The sequence below is a fragment of the Danio rerio genome, chromosome 20 (assembly GCF_049306965.1).
Source record: "Danio rerio strain Tuebingen ecotype United States chromosome 20, GRCz12tu, whole genome shotgun sequence".
In the NCBI taxonomy this organism is placed as follows: Eukaryota; Metazoa; Chordata; class Actinopteri; order Cypriniformes; family Danionidae; genus Danio; species Danio rerio.
In genome coordinates, this window is record NC_133195.1 from 27,980,072 (window position 1) to 27,992,698 (window position 12,627).

General features: G+C 37.6%; 2 long non-coding RNA genes across 2 annotated transcripts in view; one reads left to right on the top strand and one right to left on the bottom strand.

Annotated features, from left to right (window-relative positions):
• Positions 1-6,276, top strand: part of LOC141379238 (uncharacterized) — a 36,161-nt gene extending 29,885 nt beyond the window's left edge. The window contains exon 2 of the long non-coding RNA XR_012395706.1: positions 3,333-6,276. This is a non-coding gene — a long non-coding RNA (uncharacterized lncRNA). The remainder of the gene's footprint in view (positions 1-3,332) is intronic.
• The window catches only part of LOC141379240 (uncharacterized), a 100,274-nt gene that overhangs the window by 60,517 nt on the left and 27,130 nt on the right, over positions 1-12,627 (bottom strand). Inside the window, exon 2 of the long non-coding RNA XR_012395709.1 lies at positions 7,348-7,457. This is a non-coding gene — a long non-coding RNA (uncharacterized lncRNA). The remainder of the gene's footprint in view (positions 1-7,347; positions 7,458-12,627) is intronic.

The window sequence follows — 12,627 nt, forward strand, 5'->3', positions numbered from 1 at the left end:
AACAGGGAAAATAAACAACACATAGACAGAAAGGCACAGACTCACTGATATAGATTAAACAACAGAACAACCGACAGACAAGGTAACAGGTAGAATGTTATACAAACAATATGAACAATAGACAAAAACAAAGCAGTACAGACAGAATTTTAAACATAAAAACCAAAGAGCTCACAGACCGAAAGGCAGAGATGGGTACAGATGAAACAACAAGACAACTGACAGACAAAGTACAGTTAGACAGAATGTTATTCAGTAAAAATAAATTGAACAGACAGAAAATCATACAAAACAACAGACAAAACAGTACAGACGAATATTAAACATACAAACTAAACAACACCGACAGAAAGAAACCAGACAGACAGTTAAACTGAATGTTATACAGTACAAATTAAAGAACAGATAAAAAAAACAGGCAAAATGTTAATCAGACAAACTGAGCAGACTGAATGACAGAGAGAGAGAGATAATAACAGGCAAACAGATACAGTAAATAATGAATATAAACAATAATGTGTATTTCTACTCGTCATTCCTGAGTATGTTTGCTATATAAGCGATCCTCGTGTGAGAGAGAGTGTGTGAATGATTGGGTCAGGTGTTTACAGATCACAGAGGCAGTCTAAAAGTTTCATCTGCGACCTTTAACCTGTGCTGGAGGTGAGGAAGTGTTGAGTGAACGGTGTGGAGGAGCTCAGTGAGGCCTGTGTGAGAAGTGCTGGGTCGTTAAAGCAGTCTAGCCATACGGCACACAGCGCTGAGCTTCCCATAAGGCAGGAAATTCCTCCTATGGGCCGTCCCACACCTGCACAAACATATCGTGCCGGAGCGCGGGCAAAACTCTACTACTGACACCCAAACAGGTCATGCAAACCTCACAGACTACATCCAAGATATGTCTGCTCTTTCTCACTCATGTAAACACACAATCTTTCTGAAGGCCCTGATGGCGTGAATGTATTTTTCACAGTAGAGTTTAAGACATTCAATATATCATGCATTCCTCTTTTTTACAATAGTTTGAGAGCTGCTAAATGTATGCACTCTTATGTTATTATTACAGATCTGTATGACTTTCTTTAGTGGCATTTTATTTTAAAAACCTTTTCAATATAATAAAAATCTGAGCTCCAAAATAATTATAAAGAACTGCATGATGTACTTCATTTTAAGGATCCTTAAATCAAATATCATTTGAGTAACAAAGAGAATTTGCTTAAGTTCTCCTTGGTGAGTTCAGGTAAGAACAGTGGTGGAAAGAATAAAAAAAAAATCATACTCAAGTAAAAGTATCATTACTAGCCCACAAATGTAGTTCAAGTGGAGTACAAGTATCTTTTGTAAATACTACACAAAGTATGAGTAAAACGTAGCCCTTTCAAAAGTACTCAAGAGTAGTGAGTAATAAACTGGGAAAAGCTAATATGCAATTTGTGCATGTGTGTGTAAACGTAACATTTTGTAGTGCATTTATTGATTGATAAAGGCCATTTGGTGACTTCAGTCATCATACAGCAGGCATCGTCATGTTCTCATCAGTTACATGCAGTTTAAACAGTCTCTTCTTGGACACATTTAATGCTTTCAGACGGTTAGCTGCATTTATAAAGCATCCATGTCTTGAGGTTGTTCAGTATGATGTGATTTAAATTCTACTCGTGATTTGATTAGACAGGAAAATAGTGGAGTAAAATTACCGATAAAGGACTAAAATCATACTCAAGGCAAAATACACACTTTTAAAACTTAGTAAATTGCAATTTCTGAAAAAAAAACTACTCAATTACAGTAATTGGAGTATTTGTAATTTGCTACTTTACACCACTGTGTAAGAAACAGTGATGTGAGATTTCTGAAGTTGAGTCAGATTTTATTACTAAATCAGCTGATTCAGTTCTTAAATACTGTCTGAAATATTTGTTAATAAACTGTATTTGATTCTCTGAAGTTTAACTCATTAAACTGTGATATGGTCTGTTTCTTCAGAAGATTTATACAGCAGACAAGTAGTAAAACTCATTTTATGAAACATTTATTTGTTTTTATGTCCTTTCTGATTCTTGATAGCCCCACATTCATTTTTAAGGGCTTTGATCTTGTGATGTGGAGCACTTAGGCATGAGTTCAGTGAAACATAATCCGACAAAAAACCTCAAAGCTGTGCAAAAATAAGGCAAAATGACATGGTTGCTTTTAACTAAAGCTTTTTCAAGACACTTTTTTTTGTTACCTATAGACTATTTTGAGGGATGTAAACAACAATGGTCCTAACGTATTTCCTGTTTTACATTTTTAATTTCCATAGCTCCTGAGAATCATAAAAAGGTCCACATATTGATAAATTATGACAGTTGTTTTAATGTTGAGATATGACTTAATTGCCTCTTGTTACAGTTATTAAAATAGTTCAGTAAAACGCAGGAACTGTTCATGGGCCAATTGCATCACCACACAGAAATGGTCTATTGTTTAGGATAAGGAGTAGTGTAGGTGTTATTTTATTTTCAAACACAAAGCATGAAGCTCCACATGTTGTTCATTTAATTTCCAAAATACTACCACATATATGAATCAATATGATTCTTATAGACAGAAAATGTCATTTGGATTTATTAGACGTTACTGATTAAAAAAAAAAAAAAAAAGAGATGATAACCGTATACTTTTCAAAACTCGTTTTCAAAAGTTTGCATTTTCTAGTCCAGCAAACTGCATTCTCAGGCCCCATTTTCATAAACTTTGAAATGCATTTTAAGAATTAGCTCTTTCAGGCTACAAAACGATCATGCATGACATGCCAAAACCATTTTTGTTAAAAATGGTAGTGTGTCAACATACCAGATTTGTAAAATTTTGCATGAAATTTATAGAAAAATTGTACCTGAACAAATTAGAAGCAGCTAGCACAGCAAAGTGCCAAAGTTTCGTTCTTTTGCGTTTTGTTTTAATTTGACCTGTCAATCAAACCATGACATTATTGTCTTTACATCATGACAAATGTTCAGATTAATTTGCTGGCTAGTAAAATTAAAAAGCTGCAACAACCAAGAACTTACAAAATGTGTTTTCAAATTCCGAAACATAACCACCGCTTGTTATTTTCCTTTATATAATTTGCTATCAGGCCTTGCCTCAGTCTCCATCTCCATTCTATATATAAGTGTTATTTTTTTCCCCCTAGTAGGCCCTGCTGTGAGTTATTAAGGCACTTGGGTCTGTCTGGTTTTATTTCCAGAGTCTCGTTTTTCTTCAGCAACAGCAGCTGGAAACAGTGCCGTCTGACACATTGCCAGCTCTCACCGACCGGTTCCTCTGCTTCCCTTTGACAGGAGCGAAGGCCACGGCCCAATAACACAGACCTGAGGTACCAGACAGAGTGGGATGGAAAGGATTTTGGGATTCCAGACATGTCTAAACATCAGCAGACGCTACAGCATGGACCTTAACCTGGGCTTGGACTACAGATTGCGTGAATAAAAGTTACTACTGTAAAACCAGGTGATCTACAATGCTGGCTTAGGAAACGAGCATTGCTTCATCATTAAGTAATGTACAACGTAAGTTAAGAGCATGATTTGTATTTGTATCGGAAAGCCGGGTTAAGTCTTTTATGACTGTTCGCTCTCAGTCTCTGTCTGTACTGGGGATTCTTTGCGAGTCTGGCCTGAGGATGGAGGACTGTGTGAGTGTGAGTTTATGGTGAGAGAAGTCAACAGGGAGCTGTGAGAATGAGTGTAGAGCAAACACGTATTCAACATTCAGACATCACTTCAGACGTCATCAGGACCAAACATGAGAATGTGTAAAACCCCCTGTCCCGGTCACATGTCAAAAACAAATGGGCTGATAAAGATTGACTGTGGGCTAATCAATGAATGTGTTCTGTATAGAAGGTTGTGTGATGGATTCAGAACGGCAATGAGATGTTTAAATTAAGTTGAAGACTTAAAGGTATGACTGTGTATTTGTACTGTAGAAGTCAATTAGACAATTACACCTCATCAAATAAATAATAAGCCTGTGTCACTTTACATTTTATTATGTTACAAACATAAACTGGTAAAATTGTGAAATATTTTTAGGCAAAAAAAATAATAGGCTGTTATTTCTACTATGATATCTATCAATATTTGAAATTAACCTTCATTTTAAATGTTTTGTTTGACTAATTTAGTTTACTTTTTACTTTATTGTGTTACGTACATTTTGTTTTTGGTCTTATTTTTATTTTAGCTATAGTCCCAGTAATCATTTTAGATTTAAGATAAGTCTTCTGGTCTCCAAAATGTGTCTGTAAAGTTTCAGCTAAAAAAAAACCCATCAGATTATTCACTATACCTTTCAGAAGTTTGTAATTTTCTGCTCTAAACACAATGTAGCTGTTTTTGTTGCATGTGCCTTTATTGCTGGTTATCCCTGCCTACTAGGGATGGGAAGATTAACCGATATGTATCGATACGCGGTCATGCGCGTGCACGATGCGAGTGCATCGGTTGAGCAGCAGAGGATGAATGAAATTTTGGAAGCAAATCGAGATGCATCGGTTTTTGCGAGATGCATCGGTTTTTCCGAGATACAGCTTATATTTTTAATATAGAATGTATTTTTTATTTATTAACAAGTGTTGTCAACCTGTTTTTGGCGCATAATTTAATCGACCTACATAAAGTAAGCCTTAGCAACGGATTTGCGGATGTGTACACTCACACTACAACTCAGTGTATCAGGTGTGCGGATGAAGCTAGTGGAGCGCCCTCAGAAAGCGCGAGAAGCAAAACAAACATTTTATTCCCCACTGAGTTTTAAATCTAAAGTATGGCAAGCAACATTATGGATTTAAGGATGGACGACATGACAGGACAGATGCAATCTGCAAAATGTGCCGCGCATCTGTAAAATACGCGGGCAGTACGACTAATCTGATATCTTACTTGAAGCGGCGCCACGGTGTTGTTGTGAAAGCATCTTCCAGTGTTTTTGCATCCCCGGCTTTCGCACTGCTTCAACCAGCTCCAAAAGTGGTGAGAAAAGCATTGCAAGTTTTTTTTCCATGTGCAACAGTTCTCTCGCTCTACGCCAATAACAAATGCTATTGCATTGTTCATCTGCAAAGATATTCAGCCTAGTGTCACGGAGAACGAAAGTTTTAAACACCTCCTCCTGTTAATTTTTATTTAATAATAATAATAATAATAATATTAATAATAATAATGATAAAAATAATTGGGTGTCACGGTGGCACAGTGGGTAGTTTGACCACCTCACAGCAAGAAGATTGCTGGTTTGTTATATTTTTATTAGCCTGTTGTTTACAGTGACAGTGATGTTTCAGAGCAGCATAACACTGCTAGTTCACAACCTTAAGTTTTGAATAATCAGTGGCAAAATATATCTTTGTAAAACTTGTTTTCATAGTTGAAAAGTTAAATCACAATTCTTGTTGTGCAATGCTAAATTTATTTATGTTGAAAGAGTGCAAATATATACATTTATAATATATATTGCACTTATACATTCTGTTTATCTTGAAAATACTTAAATAATATGTGCTATATGTTCTAAAATGGCCCTCTACTGTAAACTGACACTCTGGCTCTGAGAGAAAAGCCAGTTTGTAAAAAAAGTCTTGGTTTTGCTTGGTTTATAAATAATCAAACTCATTCAATGGCACAGCATCCTCTTTCACATAATCTCATAAACTTGATCTAATTAGTTAGTGCTGAAATATCGCATCGTATCGTGATATGGGTATGAATCGTATCGTGTTGCATCGCAATATGTCACAAATGTATCGCTAATATATCGGATCGTATTCTTTGTATCGAGATACGTATCGGATCGGCATTATAGCTTAGATGCCCAACCCTACTGCCTACCATTTCGACATGCCTGTTAGAGTGTCTCTGCCTTAGCTGAGTCAGATAACCAGCACAGTAACAGACATAAACATTTGTGAGAAATACTACAGTAAGAACTTTAACAATGATTGTTTGATGTATTTGCTGTGGAGTAAATTCCAGCCTTTCTGCAATGATTAGTCATACACAATGTCCTTTCAAAGTTCATGCACACACACAGCAGACACACACACACAGCAGACACACACACACACACAAACACACACACACACACACACACACACACACACACACACACACACACACACACACAATTCGCACGTTTAACTTTGTATTGCTTTTGCATGGCAAATATCCAGTACTGTATGGATATTTGTTATGTTACTGTACAAAATAAACCTGATTTATAAACCGGGATTGTAGCATCTTCTTTTATTATTGTGCTGATATGCAGCTGTGCTGATGAAGTAAGGATGGTAAAATCGCTGTAATTCATTACAAACATGCACTGTTTTAAAAACATTTTAAACTTTGTCACCTTAGAATTACAAGGTTCTATCTGACATTTTTGACAAAACTGAGTTATTGACATAGTCTTATTAATTGACAACTTATTTACATTGTGGGATGTTTTTTTAGTAATTATTTACATTGTAAGTCTTTTCATTTAAAAACAAAAATGTTACACACATACTGTTTGCTAGAGAAAGCAAAAACTTTGGAGCTCAATATCTCAAAATCATTCAGAGCGAAGATAAAACATTAATATTCCAAGGTGACGATTTGTAAAACTTATTCTTGATCACATTTGATGATCACTGATGATCACAGCGAGCTGAACAGTTCTTTTAATCGCTGTTGCTTTGCACACGTCCTGTCTTGTTGATTATATGCGTTACTACGGAGACATGTTAATACGCGGCTGTCAATCAATTCAGTAGGTGGGGAAACCGCACTCCAATGTCACGTTGCGGTGGGCCTCAAAATAGGAGGTATTTGGATCCTATTTTAACGTCAGGAAACTTCAAAAGAGACTTATTGTCTTTATATCACCCCAATATGACAGTGGACAAACTATACCTACACACAGTTCTGTCCAAACAGCTTGAAAAAGATGATTTTCATCATAGCTGCCCTTTAAAGATATTTATAGTTCATGATGTTGTTTACTGCACATTTTAATAAATGGTTCCTAATATTGTTCTAAGTATAATATTGATATTTAGAGTTTTTTTAATACTGATCAAATCTTGAATAAAAAAAAAAAATTCGGCTAATTAAAAGACATTATTAAACTAATTTACAACCCTAATAATTTTGACAAGGATTGACATTTTTATGTATTTGACAGCATATGCAGCAATTACAATACAAGGCTGCATGTGAACAACATGTAAATTCTGAAACTGACCAGGAAAACCATAAGAAAACATTGCATCTTATTTTTTATTCCCAAAAAAAAAAAAAAAAAAAACATAAAACTTGCCTAAGAGTTCAATCGCAGAAGGTGTTGGAATTACCAAGGGAATTCTGGGGCAGGAGGCAGTGAATAGACCTTTAGTTTGGATCCTGACCAGTCTGGATCTACAGGACCCCCTGCAACACACAACCACATAGTCAAGTCAATGCACAGCAAACACATATTCAACTCTTTGTAAATCTGTCCACACCACCAACCAAACCTAACATTACAGACAAATCAACACGTCAACTCCCCTTCTAGAATACAAAGGCAATATTACCCAAGAGAACAAGCAGTAATTAAAAAAATCAATCATCTCATATTATGTGTGTACTTATTAACTGATAAGTTTCTCAAAATGATTCCCTATCAATACCAAATCTGCTGAACCAGCTGCCACCAGCTATGTAGAACAGGACAGACTGTGTCTAGCCTCAAACTTTCACGTCATTCATGCTATTTCCAGAATGTAAATCTCAGGCTTTTAGCACCATTACACATATACTGTAGGCATGCAAGTACACAGCCACTTTGATTGAACTTAAATAGAAACAGGCCTGCTTTACACAAGCTCCCAATACACATACATTTTGCAAAGCTCTCACCTAGAAGTCATAGGTTAAATGTTGCTAGAGGGAAAAATTCCATCATGAGGCCCTGAGATATTTGTTCATAAGTTGCTTTTGAGTCATATTAGTCTTGTTTACAGGAGGTGTTATAACATCAGCTGTGCACTTACAATATTTTAGCTGTTTCTACAATCAATAACAAATTTCTAGCATGTATTAGACATTCTAACATTTATACTATTTTAACAAAATGTTTTTGTTAGTTAGCCTGTTAGCTTGCATTAGCAACAGCAATAAACAAGTACATTGTATTGTTGTTGAGTAGCTACACAGAAATTTGGTTCAACTAAAACATTGTAGTAAAGTTTGAAAACGTGTGCGGATTAGAGATAACATGCATCTAAATCATTCAGTAGGTCCATATTAGTACTGCTTATAGAAACAGTTCAGTTACATATTCAATTACACATGTTAGCACTAGCATGCTGTTAGCTTCTAACACGTTAAATATGTTGCTAGCAACAGATTACAAATTTGTATGCTTGACATGTTTCTAGCATGAATTAACAAAAAAAAAGGTTAACAAGTTAACACATGACCAACACACTAGCTAATGTAATACAAATTAGCATGTTAGGGACTGTTAACATAATCCTAACATGGAGCAGCATGTTGCTATCATGAAATAACATTAATGGAATGTTCAGATTTTGCATGGCTATGACACTAGGGCTTTTGCTAGCATGTTTTCTGTTTGCTAGCATTAATTAGGTGGAACCATGAATAGAACAATCCTTTCCTTAATTAGCATTTTGCTAACTGCTATAATTTAGTTATAATAAGTAATAAGGGCGACACAGTGGCTCAGTGGTTAGCACTGTCACCTCACAGAAAGAAGGCCGCTGGTTCGAGTTCCGACTGGGTCAGTTGGCACTTCTGTGTGGAGTTTGCGTGTTCACGTGGGTTTCCTCCAGGTGCTTTGGTTTCCCCCACAGTCCAAAGACATGCGTTGTAGATAAACTGAATAAACTAAATTGGTTGGAGTGTATGTGTGTGAATGAGTGTGTATGGGTGTTTCCCAGTACAGGGTAGCAGCTGGAAGGGCATGCACTGTGTAAAACATATGCTGGATAAGTTCATTCCGCTGTGGCGACCCCTGATGAATAAATGGACTAAGCTGAAAGAAAATTAATGAATGAATATTAAGTAATAATATAATGTAGCTACCTTGCTGAAAAAAATAACACCATCTCAGAATGGTTTCCTCTAAAAATACCAAAATACTTGAAAGTATAAATGTTTAACTAGTAAAATGTAAATTACATTGCGTAAATTACATTGTTTTTATCATGTTCAAGGCATATTTCATTGGGAATTAATAAAATAACTGAAGGAAAGGCAATAGTAATATTATTTATATACTATTAACATTTATTAATTTTCTGAATTCACTTTTTTTAAATTTTAAAACTTTTCCTTAACTCTTATATAAATGACTTACATTGTGCTGGAGGGGAAAACTCATGAGCCCCTCAGATGGTTTTATAATCTGATTTTAAATCATAGCGTCATACATTATCATGGCTTACAGCTCAGCCGGATGTGTTGTGACATCAACAGACACATATTCACTTTCACTGCATGATTTATCACTAGTGATTCCTTCCGCTCTCTCAGCAAGACAAAGAAGATCCACAGAAAGACCACAATGATAGATGTTGTCGAGACTGAAGTGATTATTGCAGTCCACTGACTAGCCAATGGCGTGGGTTTAGTGAAAGTGTATAAGCTCACTGTGTAGTGTGAGTCATGGCCAGACAGACAGAGCTACTCTCAGAACCTCCTTCAGTGACACAGACAATACGACCCTGCGTCCAAATGGGAGTCTGCCAGACACATCCAGATAAAGGCAGATTCCAAACAGGCCATGTAATCCAACCCATTTATATTAATCTTTCCCTTTGTCCCTGGCTTTGGCTGGAAAAGCACACGACACAAATAATCAAAGCCAAGCTGTTTAAATGACTTATCTATTTATTTGAGTATCTTAGCAGTCTAAAAAAAATGAAAACAGATTTTTTTCATTTATTATTATTACTATTACTATTATTATTACTATTATTATTATTATTATTACCACTACTACTTCTAGTAATACTACTATTACAACAACAATCAATATTGTTGCTATTGTTTTTGCTGCAATTTAATTTCTAATTTATTGTATTTATATCTTTTTTTATTTAGACTGATTGACTGAAAGACAGACCAAAAAATAAATAAATAAATATTTTGTTTAATTAATAATGTTAAAGTAATGTATACAAATGTTGTTGTTGTTGTTTTTCCAATGCATGCATGAGAGGCTCAAATTTAATTTTAAGGCATGGGTATATTTTGCATACCTCCTGAACATGATTTTAAATCTTTATTATTTTTAATGCAATTTTCTTTAAACTAATTTGTTTTTTACATAATTTTACTGATCTATTAGGCATGACGCCACTCAAAACTGTAGTTTTTAGGGTTTAAACTCACAGCAGTAAGAGTTTGAGGGGAATGTGCATATAATTAATCAGCTTTGTTTGACTAGGAGAGAGAAAACGCACCTGTGACCAAACATGAGTGACCCCCAAAACCCTCGGGTGTCACGGTTGTGGATCCATCTGCTCCTTATTTGAAGTGTCTGCGTTGTGTGACAGTTCAGTATCATGATGCGTGTTTAAGTATGTGTGCTTTTTCTCTCTGTGTTTGTGTGGGTGTCGCGTGGCTGTCAGTGGGTGTTTGTTTTCATGTCATCAGCTGAGCGGTCACATGATCTTTTGTTACCGGAACTGTTGCGTAGCGCGCTCGGCTGATAATCAGCGCGCTACAGGTGTAGCGCATTTTATGTGCCTATAAATGATCAGCGTTCCTGTCTCACTTTGTCAGTTCGTTGTTTGTTCACGGTGTTTTGTGTTTTTGTCAGGCTCCTCCCGTTGAGATCGCTGGTGGTGAGTGGTTTGGTTGATTCCTTGTTGCTGTCTCTGATGAGCCCTCTTCCTGCTACGCTGAGTGTTTTATCTGCTCTGTTGATGACTTCATCGGAGACATTGCTGTTTCTCTATGACGAATGTTTGATCTACTCTGTTGATGAGTTTATGAACATTTATTCGGCGTTGCCGAGACGGACCATCTCTTTAATTACTACTACAGTTTCCTCACTTCCAACCACTCACCATTTTCCCTGTTTTGCTTAAGTCAAGCAATAAAGACTTTTTTTTTTTTTTACTTGCATTTGGGTTCCACGTCTTGTTTACTGTCACAGAACGAACTGACCAAACATGGACCCAGCAAGTGCGGCGGAGATACAGGATGTGCTGTCACGCAGTGTCGCCCGGATGGACCACCAGGAGCAACAAATGAAGGTGACCAGTCAGGCTATACAAGCACTGGTAAATCAGGTGTCCGAGCTGACAACACAAGTCCAGAGACTCAGCTCAGGTCTCAGCGCCGGTTCCACTCTACCGGCTCCCTCCGTTGAACCACCAGTCACTCCGGTTGTCAATGAGATTCCCCGAACCGCCGAACCGCGACTGCCTCCACCACAGTCCTATGCAGGTGAACCCCAACTTTGCAGAGCGTTTATCGCCAAGTGTTCTCTATACATCTCACTACAACCATCGTCTTTTCCCACCGAGGAGAGCAAGGTGGCGTTTTTAATCAACCTTTTGACTGGCAAGGCGGCTTTATGGGGAACCACGGCGTGGGAGAAGAAACTGCCCTGCTGTCAAACTTTCAAGTCCTTTACAGAGGAGCTCAAGGTCGTTTTTGATCAGTCCGCTTCAGGAAGAGAGGCATCTAGACGTCTCGCGGAGCTCCGTCAGGGAGATCACACGGTGGCGGAGTATTCTATCGATTTCCGCACCCTGGCGGCTGAGTGTGGTTGGAACAGTGAAGCTCAGTGGGACATGTTCTTTCATGGACTCGCGGATCATATACAAGATGAGATTTACGCTTTGGAGCTACCTAAGACGTTGGACGCTCTCATCAGCCTGGCCATAAGGGTGGACAACCGTTTGCAGCGCAGAGGTATGCACAGGGAGTTTCGCTCACAGACCTGTTTTCCAGAGGCTTCACCCCCCGATCCGGAACCCGAGCCCATGCAGGTGGGAAGGTTCCGCCTCTCATCGGAGGAGAGACGACGCCGTCGAACGGGGGGCTTGTGCATGTACTGCGGGGTTGCTGGTCATTATGCGGCTTTATGTCCGGCCAAGAACAATAAATCATCCGCTGGTAAGAGTCTTTTGGTGGGTGAGGTCATGACAGGGAAGGACTCTCCCGATTCCACTTTCCTACCCATTAAATTGGAATTCAATTCGAACTTGCATCCCTGTCATGCGCTCATTGATTCAGGAGCGGAGGGGAGTTTTATTGACTCTGATTTAGCTAAGAAGTTAAAAATTCCCTGTTTTCCCCTTTCTTCACCCATAGCTGTTCACGCACTTAGCGGTCTACCTCTCCCAACTATTACACATATTACAGCTCCTATTAGGCTCATTACTTCAGGAAACCACACTGAGACTATTACTTTCTTTCTAACTAACACTGTCAAAAATCCTGTTATTCTGGGACACCCGTGGTTGGTGTTACACAAGCCTCACATTAATTGGGGTCACAACACAGTTTTTTCCTGGAGTGAGAGCTGTCATAAGTCTTGTTTATTGTCTGCCTGTTCCACTGTGTCTTGTTCTGT